Genomic DNA, 17,069 nt, shown 5'->3' with positions numbered 1-17,069 from the left:
AGGGTCCATGGGATGGTAGCTGTGGAGTGTTTGTGGCGTGGGCAAGACCTGGAAGGGCTGTCCGGACCACGAGGGGATTGGCACCCCCGGGCCAGGCCACACGCAGCCCCTCCGAGAGCCCCCAGTGGCAGGGGCCGATGCGGTGGGTGGAGGGCCCTTCGGCCTCCATGGGGCGGCGGCCAGGCTCCCCCTGCCAGTGGTATGAGAAGTCAGGTTTGCTCTGAGCCTAGCAGTGTGGGGCCGGTGGCCGCTCCCCTGAGCACCCCTGCCCGGGCCCCATGCCCCCAACGCCTGCCCTGAACGTCCTTGCGGACAGAACCCTGTGCCCCCCTGGCGTGGGCCCCTGGGGCACTAACTCCCGGCTTAGTGAGTCACGTGGTGAGCCTCCTGGAGGGCCCTCCCGGAGCCTCCTGGGGAAGTGCTCACACAGACCACAGGCCCTGGATCCTGCGGCTAAGGGGGGCTTCCGGGAAGGAGGAGCGGGCAGGACGTGGACAGGTCCCTCCGACAGTCGAAGCCAGAAGGGCCCCTGAGACTTCCTCCGTCTTTGTCCCCGCAATGGGAATGCCGATAGCCGGTGACATGATACATGAACCCATTTCTCCCCACGGCGCAGCTCATTTATCAGACCCACCGGCCCCCTCAGGGGCCGCCGACGCTCATCCTGCAGGGGCCGGGCCTGGGGCTCTGTCGGCTGTGGGTCAACGCCGCCCCCGTCTGAGCCTCAGCCCCACACCGACAAAAGGGGCTGGAGCCTAGGAGCCCCAGGCCCCTGCCTCCTAGCAAGTTTTCAGTCCCAGGAAAGGATTCGACAACGCATCCCGGTCCTGAGACAAGGCCCCGGTGGGAGTTTGTGGGAGTCTGTTTTATGCAAAGAGAACCCCCGTCAGACAGGACTACAGTCACCCTCTGGGGTGTCCCACTGGCGGTTTCTGGTCTGCCGCTGGGCCCAGCCTTCCCCCTCAGTTAAAATGATCAGACTTGAGGAAATTGTTAGTTGTGACTGGTGGTGATTGTGCAGTCAAAGGTCAGGAGACTGCCTTTGTGACCGCATGGAGGAAGGGGAGGGCCCCAAGGTCAAGTGCCCACCCTGTGACCCGCCCGGAGGAAGGGAGGGCCCCAAGGTCAAGTGTCTGCCCTGTGACCCGCCCAGAGGAAGGGAGGGCCCCAAGGTCAAGTGCCCGCCCTGTGACCTGCCCGGAGGAAGGGAGGGCCCCAAGGTCAAGTGCCCGCCCTGTGACCCGCCCGGAGGAAGGGAGGGCCCCAAGGTCAAGTGCCCGCCCTGTGACCTGCCCGGAGGAAGGGAGGGCCCCAAGGTCAAGTGTCTGCCCTGTGACCCGCCCAGAGGAAGGGAGGGCCCCAAGGTCAAGTGCCCGCCCTGTGACCCGCCCGGAGGAAGGGAGGGCCCCAAGGTCAAGTGCCCGCCCTGTGACCCTCCGGGAGGAAGGGAGGGCCCCAAGGTCAAGTGCCCGCCCTGTGACCTGCCCGGAGGAAGGGAGGGCCCCAAGGTCAAGTGCCCGCCCTGTGACCCGCACGGAGGAAGGGAGGGCCCCAAGGTCAAGTGCCCGCCCTGTGACCCTCCGGGAGGAAGGGAGGGCCCCAAGGTCAAGTGCCCGCCCTGTGACCCGCCCGGAGGAAGGGAGGGCCCCAAGGTCAAGTGCCCGCCCTGTGACCCGCCCGGAGGAAGGGAGGGCCCCAAGGTCAAGTGCCCGCCCTGTGACCCGCCCGGAGGAAGGGAGGGCCCCAAGGTCAAGTGCCCGCCCTGTGACCCACCCGGAGGAAGGGAGGGCCCCAAGGTCAAGTGCCCGCCTTGTGACCCGCCCGGAGGAAGGGAGGGCCCCAAGGTCAAGTGCCCGCCCTGTGACCCGCACGGAGGAAGGGAGGGCCCCAAGGTCAAGTGCCCGCCCTGTGACCTGCCCGGAGGAAGGGAGGGCCCCAAGATGAGGGGTAGAACGAGGCTGCATGGACTCATGGCCTCGGCCCAGAGGCTGCAGGAAAGGAGTGTCATCTGACAGTGACAAGCACCCCAGCGACACCCTCCTTCCTCAGTCCCCCTCGGAGCGCGTGAGGCTCACGGCCACCCTGGCGGCGGGCCAGGCTCCTGAGGGACAAGTGTTCATGTCCAGGGGGTGGTGTCCAAGTGGGCCTCGGGCCCGGGTTCTAAGGTCGGTCCTCCGGGCCTCGCCAGCCCCTCTCCCAGCAGAGGAGGCATATGGCCCTGGAACTGAGTCCCACCCACGGGGCTGAGACCCTGAGAAGGCTGGAGAATGGCTCCCGAGAGCATCCACACACAGGATGCCGTCAAGAACCTTCTGCTCCTCAGCAGCGCTGGTGATCTGCCGGCCTAATGTATCTCTCCATGAGTCAGCACGTATTGAGTGCCTACGGTGTGCCAGTCTGGGCTTAACCCTTTTCACTCAGCCTTTAACATAACCCGAGGAGCTACATTTGTTTTCATCTTTCTGTTTTACGGGTCAAGAAGCGAAGGCTCCAGATGGCCGACTCCCCTCATCAGACTCCGGGGGCTCAGCCGGGACAGGGCTGGGAGGGTCTGCTGTGTCCCAGCCCAGGGAGTCTCAGCAGGTAGCTGAGATGACCTTTCTTTTGGTTCCCGGGTCAGAGGTCCTTCTGGATGGGGGGTTTCTGTCCGCCTGGCGTCGGGGGTGCCTCTTCTTGGGCTATTCCCTGATCCCTGGCTCGGCCGCGGCTGTGACGAGACAAGTCAGGAGCTCTTCTGAGCCTCGGTTTCCCCCCACAGGACACCACTCCTGGCCTGTGGGGCTCCTCCTCCTGGGTGAGCGGCTGGCAGCCAGGCCCTCCCCCACCCCAGCACGGGTCCTGCGTGCCCGACCTCTGCGTCACACCGTGCTCCGCAGGGATGTGAGACTTGCCTGTACTCTGTGGGCACAGCCCGTACGTCCCTCAGCCCGGCTCCGGCCCTGCTCCCGTCCACACCCAGGCCCCGGCCCCCACGTCCTCAGCCTGACTCCGGCCCTGCTCCCGTCCACACCTGGGTCCCGGCCCACATGCCCCTGCACGGCCAGCCTGCATGGCCAGGTCCTGCTTCTGTCGGGCAGGGTGGGAGGTCTGGCTCCAAAGCAGCAGCCGGGCCTCCCCTCCCCGGTAACTGCTTCCCTCGCCGCACACCCCGCCCTGGGCCTCACGTTCTCTTTCACAGCACAGCCCCTTGGGCCGGAGTTACACGCCCATGCATCTGTCCCCTCCCCGCGTGTCTGTGGGGACACGTCTCCAGCATTTTGGTTGAACTCTCACAGCACGGGACGGGAGGCCTGTGCTAAACGGATGTTTGTGGAATGAATGAACCAACGAGTGAAGGAATGAAGAAAATTCTTGGGCTGGTGGGAATTTCCTCTGTCCAGGAAGGGTGTTAGGGTGAAAGCCTGAGCCCCTTAAAATGTCAGCAAATGGGCAGGTGGCTCTGGGGGTGTAGGTCAGGCCGACGCCGGTGGTCCCTGGGGCCGCCTCGTTCCCACACACGTGCGCAGGGATGGGCACAGACCCCTGTCTCAGGCAGCAGCCCAGCTTTGCCCGTGCACTGTGGTCACCATTCTGGGCCCTGGCTCCCCACCCAGAGACCCCAATTCACCTGCTCTCGGTGCTGCCTGGATAATGGGGATCTGGAAGCTTTCTGGATGGCTCTAACAAGCAGCCGAGGCTGAGAACCACAGTCCACGGTGAGCTCCCGAGGACCAGGGTCACCAGGGGCCATGACAGCCTGTGTCTTTCTGCAGCCGCCCTGCCCCCACATCACTGTCCATGCGCAGAGAGCCTTGGCCCTCGCACCACGGCAAGGATGCAGGAAGGAGAGGCCAGGGAGGGCGGACAGGAAACGTCAGGCCTGGGCACAGCGGGTGTGCAGGCGGCTGGCGGGCGGGAAGGGGCAGATGACGGCAGGCGTGGGCCTGTGGTCCTCCCTCGGGGCGGCCCCGGTTCTCCCCGTCAGTTCTGACAGTGAATCTGACTCCTCCAAGCTTGGCTTCCAGCCACGTCCAGAACACTGGGAATACAGCGCTCTAATTAGCGGCTCTCATTAATCAGGGCTCCAACTGGGCAGAACTGGAGATGGGGGACCCACAGGGAGAGGAGCGTTGGCTGCAGCAGTGCCGGTGGCAGCAGGCCCCGGGTGGGGACAAGGCCTGTCCTCGGTCAGAAGGGACAGGAGACACAGACTCTGACCTCGAGAGAAACCACGGAAGCATCGCTATAGGAGGCTGGCAGGCTTTAGAACATAATTATGTTCTGTTTGCTTCATTGCTCAGAACCTCCCAGCAGCTCCCCGCCGAGAGCGGAATAAAGCCCGTGCTCGCGCTTTAATACGGGGTGCCCTGGCCCAACCTCCGTGACCCAGTTTCTCCTCCCAGCTCCCCAGCTCCGCCCGCTCTCCCTCTACAGGCGCAAATAAACACACCCCCACCCGCGCTCTCTGCCCCCGCGGGGCACAGATTGTGGGGACTCTACTGTGTCTCTAGGAGTTTGACTCCAGCCAAGCCCTGAGAGCGGCAAAAGACCCTTCCCCACCGCCTCTCACACGCGTGTGCACCCTTGCACATGCACATCTGCACACACGCGCGTACACGACGCAGGTGCACATGCACACGTGGGCACACACGTGCACGTGCATAGTCGCACATGCATACATTTGCACACAGATGCACACACGCACGCGTTTGCACACATGTGCAGGTGTGCAGCCACACACGTTTGCACATGCACACATTTGCACGCACAATGCATGTGTACGTGCACACACTTGCATGTTTTACACACATTAACACGTGTGGTGCATGTGTATGGATGTACACGTGCACACACCTGCACACATGCATGCACATTTGCACACACGTGTGCCCACACATACACGGTTTGTACACACGTGTGTGCACACATGTGCATCACTGTACACGTGTACATAGTTGTGCACATATCTGCATACATTTGCACGTGTGCACACAAGTGAACACACTCGTGCACACACATGCACACACACGCGCACACACGCATGCCTGCACCAGCAGACTCCGCACTTGCTCACTCTGCCTCCACTGCTTAGCACTGGCCCCTGCATCTTCCAACGTGCTGCTTGAGCACACCTTCCCTGAGCCTGTCCCGCCCCGGAGGGCTTCCTCGGAGCACCTGCAGAGTCCTGCATCATAACATCGCCACCTGCTATCACATCCTGTCGTTGCTGTTATTATGTAAAACCATCCTTTGTCCCCCAGGGTTTAACTGCCCTGACGACAGGCCCATGTTAGACCAGTTCCCCGCCCCCCCCCGGCGTCTGAGTGTCCAGCACAATCTCCCCAAAAACCAGACATAAACGAATGTGTATTTAAGGGTCGTCATTTTTAAATAACCAAAGCTCAAGGGTTTACATGTGGGCCCACGTTATCCCAAGCTCTGTCTTATTTTCTGACATTGTGGGAAAGGAAACACTTTCCAGACAACCTTTGCTCATCTTGAAGTCTGAATGAGCCCAGACGGGCCCATTTTACAGGAACTAAAGGCACGGTGGAATCATCACTTTGCACATTTTTGCTTAAAAACGGTCTCTCCCCGGCACACCGATAGCTGTGGGCCAACGGAGCTGCGCATCTACTGACAGCACGTCCTGCGTGGATTTGCTCCTGTGTTTTGACCGTCCCTGCTCCGGGGCCGCCACTGAAGTGCAGAACGGGGTTCGCCTAACCCCAGAGGCTGACACTGGACCGGACTGATGTGGGACTCAAGATACGTCCGTGATCACATGATGTGTGTCTTTCTCCTACAAGTAGAGGGCAGCCTCAAATACAGCTTGATGGAAATGTCTCTTTATTTCTAGATAATGGGAGCTTCTGATAGATCTCTAGTTGACATGCGTCTACCCCACGATAGCAGCCAGATCTGCGTTTAATACGACGAAATGCCAAGTAGCACATGATGCTTTGCAGAATTATTTTAAGTGGGGAATCATGGGAAACCACGGAATTCAAGTCAAGCATCAGCCGAGTGCTGGCTGTGTCGTTTTCTCAGTGGGAAGAACACGCGAGACTATGTGTCTTTCAATCTCACTTTCCCAATCTGTAAAATGGGTCTAAAGACATCTGGTCTGCCTATTCTGTAGCCCTGCTTCAGAGGTCACGGTCACGTGCGGGTACCTCTGCCGTCGGAAAGAATGGTAACGAACCAGCAAGGTCACCGGCGTGAGCGGGTCCCCAGGACGCCGGTCCTTGACTTCCACTGTGTTCCGGCAGGACTCGGCCCGCGGCTGGCAGCAAGCAGGGAAGGAGCGAGACGGGGCCTGGTGTCCGGCGGGAGCCACAGACAAGTGAGGAGCAGGAGGCAAGAGCAAAGCCCCCGCTCTCCGGAGCGCACTCTGACTCCCGATGTCCCCGGCTCCCGTCGTGCCCAGCGCGTGCCCAGACCCACGACCCTTGCCCACCTTGTGTCTTGTTTTCCCCTTTCTCCTTCCTTGTTCTTCGATATCTTAGCAACACAAGCAAGAGAAGATGTGTCGGTCGGAGAGGGTCCCTGCAGCCCTCACAGCCCCCAACGGGACGAAAGCCCCCAACGTTGCAATGGCATCTAGGCCTTTTATGGCCTCGGGGTGCACGCCCCACAGCAGGTGTGCAGTGAGAGCTGGAGAGGACACTCCGGTCACCCGGCCCCGACCGCTGCCCCCTCCCTGGCTGTGATGGGGGCGGAGGGCAGGCCTGTGCAAGTGCCCTGTGCCTAGCCCGCCCCTCCCGGCCCACCCGGCCTCCGGGCCTCTGCTCCTCTTCGGCTGACTCATCAGACCGCATGGCATTTTTCTTTTTAACCGCAGGCTTCCTCCTGGCCGCGGCTCCTGGGGGACAGGGACCGCATTCCCGTTACGTCAACGACAGTCAACAGCAAACATTCGCCCCTTTGTGCCCGGAGCGGGTTCACCGCTAAGCACTTTCTGTGTGTTCTCATTGGGAGCGGCCGAGGAGCGGGGGACGGGGTGGAGGAGGAAAGCTGCTCAGTGACGCTCGGCCAGGAAGTGACAGCCGTAGCTGGCGTCCAGGCAGAATCTTGACGCCTAGAGGCAGCCAGCACAGCTCCCGTGCGGCGTGGCCACGGAGGCAGTTGCAGCCCAAGCGCAAGGCATCGGTGCCCCAGGCGCTGGCTGACTCAGGCAGGCCACAGGTCACACCCCCTCGTGGCACCCGTGGCCGATGCAGTGCCTCCGGTGGCGACGAGTGGAAGTGCAGCCTGAAGCCCATCTGGGGACCGAGCAGGGGCGCCCAGAGCGCAGGCCCCCAAACGGCGTGTGGACGAGAAAGGGTCTGGGAGTTGAAGTCGGATGCACACAAGCCGGGCCGCATGATCGTGCGGCCGCAGGGTGAGCCTGCCTGCGTGTGAGAAACAGAGAAGCAGGGCCCCCGCAGGCTAAGCCGTCGGGGTTGCTGGTTACCGCTGCAGGGGTGAGGGGCGGGGAGGGTGCGGCCAGGAAGAAAATCACTCTTTCATCGGGTTTATGTCCATGTGCAAGCATCACCGTCAGTGTGGACGAGGGGCCCGTGCTGGTCTGACCCCACCTGTGTGGGGATGTAATCCCAGCCCCGCCCTCCCCTGGCCCCGGGCCCGGCTTGCTCCGAAAGCTCGGGGCCCTTCCATGCACCTTCTCCCTTGAAGTTTCCTCCCCAGATTCCTCTCTTCCTGCTCCTACCTCTGAGCTGGTTCACGTTCAAGATTAAGCCTGAACCTTCAAAGTCCTCCCTTGAACCCGACAGACCCTCTCTTTTGTCCTCACAAAGCACCTCAGACCCCCTTCCCACCAGGACCTGCCCGGGTCCCGCCGCAGCGTTCGGGGCTCCTGAGACCCACACTCGGGCTTCTCGGTCTGGACGCGGCGAGGGTCCTGCGAGGGCAGCGGGATAGAGCGCACATGCGACAGAAAAACAAGCCACCTCCCTCCCAGGTTTGCAGGGCAAGGTCAGGGCCCTGTGCTTAACACCACAGGCTTTTGCGAAACCCCCTTCTTCCTCGGTGCCTATTGTCTTCCTATCTTACAGAAGCTGTTTCTTCTTCCTGAAACAGGCCCGCGTGATGTCAAAGTAAACTCTGGGCCCAAGGATGCCCAGGAGACACGAGCGTTACTTCATCATACGGCAGCTTTTCCTGAGAATGTCCCTGGAAACGCCCGGGCTCTGTGCTGGGGGATGCAGGGTTTGTGCCAGGAAACCTCGCAGGAAAAGAGGCGTAGGGAAGCTGGGGGATGGGCGGGCCTCGAAAATTGCAACTGTAAGATCAAAGCACGGGTGTGAGGGCTCTTGGCGGTGGGGCGAGCAAACGACCCCAGCTAACCTGGAGGAGGGGCTTCTGGGCGGCCGTCTGACTTTGCACGGGGGCCAGCGGCCCGAATGCTCACAGAGGACGTAACCAGACGCAGGCAAACCCAGAAAAACATCCTGGAAACTGGAACCTGCCTGTGCAGGCCCCTCCCCGGGCCACCCACGGCCGGGGGTGTGCTCGCCCCGGCGGTCTCGCCTTTGCCTCTGCCGTGGGCCGAGCCCGGCTCTGGGAAGAGCCCACCAGACCCGGGGGCAGGGCCCTGGGTCCAAGTCCCGCCGGGCGCGTCCTGACCAGGTGAGCCGCTCGGCCTCCCTCTTCAGCAGGCGTCGCCCGGGACCCCCGTGGGGCTGCCGGGACCCGAGTGCCAGCTCTGCGCGCAGCCAGCGCCCTTTACTGTTATGTCAGTCTTGGCACCCTGGTGGCTTAGAAATTTTGCCAAGACGCAGAGCCGTTTCCCGAATTCATCGACTCACTCATTCGTGGGCTCACACGCCTTGTCACCCCGCATTTAATGAGTGTTGAAGGGTCCTGGGGGAGCTGTGTGACAGGCAGACACCAGGCTATGTTATGACATGGGAGGGGACGGCGGGACGCAGGGTGAAGACTGTGGGCGTGGCAGCTGTGCAGACCCACGGTCGGATCCCGCCTGTCCCTACGGGGTGACTTCGAAGAGGGCCGACAAAGCCCCATGGGCCACATGAATGTGTGCACGGACTTGTGGTCACGCAGACAGACGAGGAACGGGGCGGGGGCGGGGGGGGGAATGCATCTCAGGGGCCAGGTCCCGCGGTCGGTCTGATGGTGCCACAGAGACACCAGCTCACTGTCCTGCCGGCCTCTCGGCCCCACCGCTGCGTCCTCGCCCCCGGACCACTCTGTCCACCCGAGGAATGCCCACGTCTGAACTTGCCTGCTTAGCTCATCCTCAAATGGCAAAGCCAGATTTCTTCTGTAACAAACACCCTTTGCCTACAGAGCAAAATGGACACTTCTCATCACGGTCCACCAAGCCCTCCACGGGCTGACCCTGCCCTCCCCCCTGGAGCACCTTCTCGCCACACGGCCACCCTGATGGTCCTTCTCTGTGTCCCACGGTCACTGCTGCTGGCATGTGCATCCACAGTGTGGGACTGTCCTGTCTCCCAGCCTCTGCCCCTCATCCGGCCAGCTGTTCCTAGACCTCCCCCCCTGCCTGGCCACCACCTCCAGGAAGCTCTCCCTGAATCCCCCCCCCCCCCAGGAGGCCAGGTGCCCGTCTCCAACTCAGAATTTCCCTAACTCACCTTTTTACTGGGAGGCGTGTGACCCTCCTTTGAGGACCGCAGGGTCTCTTGGGAGAGACGCGACGTCACATTTCACACTCGTTCCTGTGTCTTTAGTGTCCTGCACCCCGGAGGGAGAATGGTGAGCGTGGGGCAAAAAGTCGCGGGACTCGGTCAGGAGCGAAAAAGAACCAAACAGGGGCATCGGCCAAAAAGGGGTTGGCGCAACCTTCCTCCACTTGGAGCCAAGGACTGGGTGCCTCCCCACGCCGCGGCCAGGCACTCGCAGAGCCGTCCCGCGGTGACTGTTCCTCGCACACCTGCCTCCCCGCCGGACCGCGGACTCTCCAGGGCGGGGGCCTGTGTCACTCACCACCGCGTCTTCCCGCAGGGCTGCTGGGGGCCTGGGGCCGGGCGCTCGCACGTGGGGGCTCGCTGAGCCAGGGACGCAGCGGTCGGTCGCAGCGGCCCTCGGGCGCAGTGGCCCACGCCTGCCTGCACTTTCTCCCCACTTAGCCCCGGGAGAAGGCGCCCCCGCAGGAGGGCGCTGGCTTGGGGGCCAGGCCTGGTCCAGCGGCAGCACTCTGGGCCCCGGGACGTTCACTCACCCGTCTCGGCCGCAGCCCGCAGGGGGCCGTGCAAAGAGCTCCCGAGGGACGTCGTGTTGCCGCAGAGGCCCGGTCACTTCTCTGCCCCACATTCCGCCCACGATCGCATAATTAATACCCCGACACCGTCCGTTCGCTGACACGCAATCTGCCACGGTTCCAGACGTTCCTACTTACAGCTCAGCCTTCGCGGGATTCATTAGGTTCGGTTGTTCAGAGAATCTGCTTCATTTCCAGCCATGCCCCGTCCTGTTGAAAAAAAATTATAATCTGTAACAATTACACAGTTCAGTTGTTTAATGGAAAATAAATTTGTCATCATTCTCTTGCTAAAAATGACTTTACCTACAGCGAATGCTCTGAACGTCCCCGCAGTGGCCCTGGCGTGGCCCCTCGTGAGTCGACCCCACACCGGCCCTCAAACCCGACGTCCCTCCCCCGTGAGTCTGTCTGTAAACAAGCTCTTGCTGGGCGTGTCACACGGAATGTCACTTACGATGACCATCAATGAGTGTTAAGTGAAGAAAGGGTTCTGTGACCAAATAGGTTTCAGAGAAATTGAATTTTGAAAGCGTGCATATTTAATGCAATCCTGATCCGAGTTTTATGTGCAAAGTCTCGACATTTGGGGCTATCTGAAGAGGAACGTAGGACACGGTGCTTCCCAATCCTGACCGCGTCCAGAAGCCCCTCCTCGTCCTGGTACTTGAGAGGCGTGGGCAGGACGGCGGTCAGGAGAACCTCCACGCAGGGCACGTCCTGTGTGCTCACCTCTCCAGCCACGCTCAGAAGGCCACACCGTAGCCACGTGGTGGGACTGTCCTCCACCCCACGGCTGGCTCTTTCCACGCCCAGAAACAGCTGGTTCACTTGTTGATCCCTTCATCCAACCGCCCACTACTTCCCGACAGCTCCTGAGTGCCCAGATGCTCCCAGGCCGGCTGTGGAGAAGCCATCCTGGACGAAGAGGTCTGCGTGCAGGTGACGGTTGATGAGGTGCTCCCAGGGGAGATCTGTGTGACAGGCGGGAAGGGGCCAAGCATGGGGCCCCTGGGGACGGTCCCTCACAGGGTGGCTCGAGCTGGCCCGGCAGGAGGATGCTCAGGGGAGGCTCACCGAGGTTCTCACGGACACAGAGGTGGGTTTCCACGCGGCCGTGTCTGCAGGACAGCGGGCCTTCGCCGTCAGGGACCATCGGCTCACGGGCAGTGACAGCAGCCTCCGGTGGCCCCAGGACAGACCTCTGGACCAGGGCTGGCTGTTGAGGCAAGGCGCAGAGAAGGGGAGCCACACAGCAAACAGCAGACGCGACGAGGAGTTTCAGGCGGGGCAACGGCCTGACCTTCCCCCGGGACATGAAGGTGGCCGGGCAAGTCTCACGCCGATTCTCAAAGCCAGTTGGCCACCCTGCCCCTGTGCCCCCTCTGCTCTGCCGGCCTGGCCGCTGCGATGCCCTCAGCCCCCGGCCACCTTCACTCTCGCATCCAGAAGCCCCTCCCAGAAGTTGGCGAGGCCTCCCACGGCCCTCCACGCCCGCCGCGCCTCCCCGTCCCCTTCCGTCCCAGAGCGAGCGTTCGCACAAAGCCTGGATGGTGGGAAGTGAGCAGCCCGTGTCCCGAGGGAATGAAGGGACGACGAGTGGGTGGAGGGCCTCTGCAGGGGGCTTCGGTACCCCACCCGGACAGCCAGGCCTCACTGAGAAGCAGCAGGCCCTGGAGACAGGATGCTGGCCATCGGATGCCGGGTCCTCCTTGTCCATGTAACCTGGAACGAGCCACCATCCGCGTCCGTCCTCTCATCCACGAAGGGGCCACCGAATGGGCTGACACACCCGAGTGCTTAGAAGAGTAAGCCCCCGGCGACTGTCAGCATCATCGTTCTCTCCGACTCCATCCAAGCGAACCAGAAGCAAACTCAGCATGGCTCCTGGGTAGCTCTAAGTGTCACTGCTGTGGGCTCCCTGGAGCCCGGCCCCGTCCCCGTTCACGCACACGAGGGCCCGTCCCGGTCGGACGCGCTCCCACCCCCCACCTCACAGGTCACGCTGCCATAGACGGCCGTTCGCCTCTGCCCTTCCGGCCTTCACGCCTTCCAGCAGAGCGCCCGCACGAGGCCGGGGAAGGCGGGAGAGTGCGCGGAGTGGAGGTGATCGTAGGGAATGACGATTTCCACCGTGAGTCTGATGAAGAGCTGCCTTCATCACCGTGGCGTCTAAGGAGCCAACCGCAGCACAGAAGCGGAAACGTTTTGGTGGCACTTTGCCAGTCAGCGAGACCTCGGGTTCCCACGTAACTGCGTTCCTGAAGGTGTGGAATCATCAGAAGACCAGATTCGATAATTCGGTTCGGGGGCCTCAGACGTACTTGGAAACCAAGAACTCATTCAGTTTTGTTAGCGTTTCTCAGAAACCTGCAGAAGGCTCCCAGCTACGTCAGACCGGCCCAGACTATCAGCAGGACCGTCCTCCTGAACCCACGCGGACGTTTTTTTGTGTGTGTTTTACACACAGAGCCGCCCACAATCCTGTTCCAGACAGGAGAGCACCCCCAATCCAATTTCTGCCTTCGCGAGCTCTTCCCGGAAGAAGCTCTGGGGCGGTTCCCAGCACACACGAAGCCCCAGGGAGCCCTCAGGGGTCGTGAGGAGACAGTGGGGCTCCAGGGGCCTGAGCAAACAGCGGCACTGACCCGGAGCCCCCGGGTGTCCCCTCACCAGCCCTCGGTGCCCATGAGCTTCGGGGGAAAACTGAGCAACTGCAAAGAAAATGAAAACAGGCACATCCGGTGGGTTCCAGCTCCGCCCAGACCTCGCCAAGATCTTCTCCCTGACATGTGGCACCAGAAGAACTCCACCCAAGATGGCGCCCCAGACCCGACGTTTGTTCACCTCCCGCTGGGCTCCTGCCTGATGGGAATCGGCTGCAGGGCTGCAGCCCGGGAGAAGACAGTACAGACGGGGAAGAAGCCGGTACGCACGAGGGAGAAGATGTACAGAGCGGGGAGGAGACGGTACAAGCCAGGGCCCCGCGTGCACCTGCAGACACCGGTCCGAGGACGGGGAGAAGACGGTGCAGACCGAGAACGCAGACCCGTGAGCGCAGAGCCCCAGTGCGTGGTGCCGCCTTGCAGAGCCCGATGGGCAGCGTCCAGGCTCGATCAGGGAGGAAAGTGCCCGCACGGGGAGGCAGCAGCCGCAGGGCCTCCGCTGCGAACCTCCCACCCATGTGAGGAGGTCTGGAACTCAGGTCGAGGACTTGAGGCTTTAAAGAAAAAGGAGCCGCACGGGAGTGTGTGAATCGGGAAAGCAGTGTCAATGCCATCTAGTGTGTGTACCGCGGGGAGCAGACCGCGGCCCGGGATGGGGGCAGAGGCCAGAAGGACCCCCTAGCTGGGTTGGGGTCACACCCCAAGGGTTGTGCAGGGGCGAGGCCAGGGAGAGGAAGGACACTTGACAGTGTTTGGTATTTGGTGAGGGAGTCCCGGCTGCTGGCGGAGTTTGACCCAAGGGTGGCGAGACGTTTTTAGTTCCCGCGGCTCAGGGGGCACCGAGACCAGCCCAGGCTGGAGAGGACAGAGAGGACGCCGCTCCCGGGGCGGGGTGGGTGGCTCCATAAGCAGGACAGAGGTCCTCTGCTCCTTGGGAACAGGTGTCGGAGGGCGAGGGCCCGGGGCCTGACCTGTAGCATGCACGGGCTGGCCTGGGCCCCATTCCTGGGCCCCCCCGCCCCAGGTGACCCAGCTGTGTGTGCTCAGTGCCCAGCGGGATGGCAGAGAGATGATGTCCCCGCCAGCGAGAGCGCCCTCACGTCCTGCTCTGGGTGTGGTGGGAAGGGGATGCAGAGGCGGGGCTGAGCCTCCGTAAGTGGGACAACTCACAAGTTTTCACACAGAACGCGCGCCCCCCCCCCCAGCCCCTGTGGCCTCGGTGAGGCGGGAAGAACCCGGTGAGGAGCAGAGCTGGGTCAGGAGCAGAGAAGGAGAAGCCAGACTCCGGTGGATCTGAGGACAGAGCGTGATAAGAGCCGAGAACCGCCAGCGGTAGGGACGGTGGACTTCACACAAGCAAACGGCGCTGGCGGAATGGTCCAAACGCAGAGGACTCAAACCCCAGCGCCCGCTTTCCTACAACACGCGAAACAGAACACGTGTAGAACAGAATACAGCCCGAAGGGACGCAAGGCGTTTCCACGCGGTTCCGGAAAGGCCCGTCAGCGAGGACCGCGTGGGGCGTGGGCTTCGCAGGGCCCGCTGTCCGTGACATCGGCGGCCCGCTGAGCATCCCCGACCCCAGCCCCCGTACGCGGAAAAGGACGAGAACAAACAAAGACTACGTAAAACGCTGCATCCAAAGCACGTGGCACAGAGCGTGTGGCCGGCATGTGACAAGTACCCACTGTACCCACTGAGCTGTTTTTATTGCTGTAATTGTGTGTGTTTCATAAAGATTTTCAACAGTAGCGAAGGAAATGCTTCTTTTCCACAGACAGCCCTCGGACCTTCAGAACATTCCGTGTCTCAGCGGCCCGTTGTTCTACGGCCAGTCGGGCTCCCCTGTCCGCACACCCGATGCCCGCTCTGGGGCCCGTACCCTGCAGGCAGCAGCCTCGTGACGAGGGTTCCCTGGGGACTCTCCATGGCTGGGGGGCGGGGGAGCTTGGGTCACACGTGGCGGGGGGGGGGGGCGGGGTGTCGGTTCACACACACCGAGTCCCAATCTGCGCTCTGGCTTGAGGACAGAGGTTGTCCTCAGACACGTCTTGGTCAGAGGGAGTAGGAGGAACAAACGGGAAGGAGGGACCCCGTGGTCGGTTCTGAGCTCAGTGACTTACAGACCGAATGCGGCTAAATCTCCATGACAACACGCCAGGCGGCCCGTGAGCTCCGCTGCCCAGAAGGAAGCCGAGACTAAGCCGAGTAACCTGAGATGGGTCAGAATTGACACAAGAAGGAGCTGAGACTTGATTCAGAAAAACCTGCCCGGCTCCCCAGCTGGCCTCCTCCCAGTCAGACACACTCGGCGTCCGTGCGTCTACACGGCAGATGCTGCGGCCGAGCGAGAGCCAGGAGGGCACTCTGGCAGAGCCCACGCCACCCCCCACCCCGGATCCGGCCACTGTGCTGGAGGAGCGCTCAGACGTGCCCGGGTGCCGGGGGCACAGCCGGGGGCACAGGGCAGCACTGACAGCTGGGGTGCAGGGCGGGGAGGGTCAGGAAGGCTCCCGCTCCAAGAAAAATGTTTCGAAGGCAAAAGCTAAGATTCCCTTGAAGAGAGAATTGTATAGTCGTGCAACAGGCCCCCGAAAACATACAGATGCCGTTCGCGGGCAAGAGGGCATCGTCTCCCCCAGGAGCAGGTGACCCCTGCCGAGCCTCCGTGAAGGCAAACAGGTCCCCGCGCCCTCGCTGTCCCCCGCGGCGAAAATCGGGGCAGCTCGCCCGGCTGTGCCTCGATTCTAAGACAAACTGGAGAATCAGTAGAGCCCGCCCGGGGTGAAGGGTGAAGGTGACCCTGTAACCTCATCCCCGACTTCTCATCACCCGCCCTCAGGGGCTGAAGGACGCCCGCGCAAGCACTGGCCGCCTCCGCAAGAGGCATGGCGCTGTGCTGGCACGTCAGAGAGGTGACAGCCTTTGAGGACTCCCAGTGGCGGCTTTACAACCAGCGTCTAAGCTGCCCCAGCGGGGATAGGGGGGGGTGTGGGGGGGTGGGGAGGCCTGTCCGTGGCCTGTAGAAGCCCCCCGCAGAGAGCGGCGGGCACAGCGTGGCCACGCAGGGGCAGGCGGCTCCCGCTGCGAGCCAGGCCACCAGCTGTCTCCCAGATCCCTCTCGCGGGAGTTCTGGTGAGCAATCTGGCTTCCTACGGGGGCGACTCATCAGCCTCCCGACCCCCCGGTCTGACCCAGGGTGTCCGTGCGCCTCACTCTGCTGGCCTGGGCCGCTGGCACAATCTGTCCAACGGGAATGACCTTATTTAAGAGATAGAATCTTAGAACTTACGGAACTGCAGGATGGCCTATCTGAACATGACAGATAACGACTTTTCTGTCAACTACACCACGAACCAGTTTTCCACCTCATTTTTTTTAGGTCAGAAGTAAGTGAAAAAGCGGAAGATCGTATGAGATCTGGGCGGAAGCGGCACCCGCCCCGCGGGAGGCCGCGCGTACTCACGGGTGCGGCGAAGACGGGGAGGGGGGGCTCTGGGCCCGGCCCGCGGGGGTCCGCGGTCTACGGCGCACGGCAGCCGGAAAGGGCTCAGAGCAGCGCCGAATGCGGCGAGAGAGACCTCCGTGTGCGGCCGGAGCGAGGACACGCGGAGGGACACGCGGGAGCTGTCGGGGTGGCGACGGCCGCCTCCGGGACTCAGCACACTCCGTGGATTGTGACTCTGCTCCACTTGTAGAAGATCAGCCGACTGCCGGTCACTAAGACGCATGCCCTTTGTTTGCAGACGTCTGAAGGAAATGCACCCGAGAGATGGCTCAAGGCCGAAGCCCAGATCTGACGGACAAGTCACGGGGCTGCTGATGGGGGTTCCGGTAAGAAACAGCGGGCTCTTGGCGGCTAAGAGCTCCGGCCTGGGGGGCTGTCAGCAGGCTGTGTCACACCTGCCCCACGGACACAGCGAACAACAGGTAAGCTCAGGTGTGAGGGCGGCTGATCAGTGCTCGACCTTGGGCTGTGGGTCCCGCAGGTGAGGGAGACGCCGCGGGACATTTGCACACTGCAAAGGAATGGGAAGAGCCGGGATACCTCGGTTCTCGGCCTGGGAGGGAGCACAGCTCTGGGCAAACGATGGGAGGAGCACGGACGGCAGGAGCCTGCCCCTTCCAGGCTGGGCGGCCAGGAGGCGCCTCTGCACCACGGCCAGCCTCTCCCGTAA

The 17,069-nt window shown here is 62.4% G+C and overlaps 1 long non-coding RNA gene across 1 annotated transcript; it reads right to left on the bottom strand.

Moving 5' to 3' along the window:
• Positions 1-5,345: 5,345 nt before the first annotated feature.
• LOC123581683 lies at positions 5,346-10,537 on the bottom strand. Its single transcript, XR_006703931.1, has 2 exons — positions 9,600-10,537; positions 5,346-6,844 (listed from the first exon to the last, which is right to left on the bottom strand). It is a non-coding gene; the product is annotated as an uncharacterized LOC123581683 (long non-coding RNA).
• Between the last annotated feature and the right edge of the window lie 6,532 nt (positions 10,538-17,069).

Source organism: Leopardus geoffroyi, chromosome A3 (genome assembly GCF_018350155.1).
Source record: "Leopardus geoffroyi isolate Oge1 chromosome A3, O.geoffroyi_Oge1_pat1.0, whole genome shotgun sequence".
Taxonomy (NCBI): Eukaryota; Metazoa; Chordata; class Mammalia; order Carnivora; family Felidae; genus Leopardus; species Leopardus geoffroyi.
This window is presented reverse-complemented; position numbering and strand designations above follow the sequence as displayed.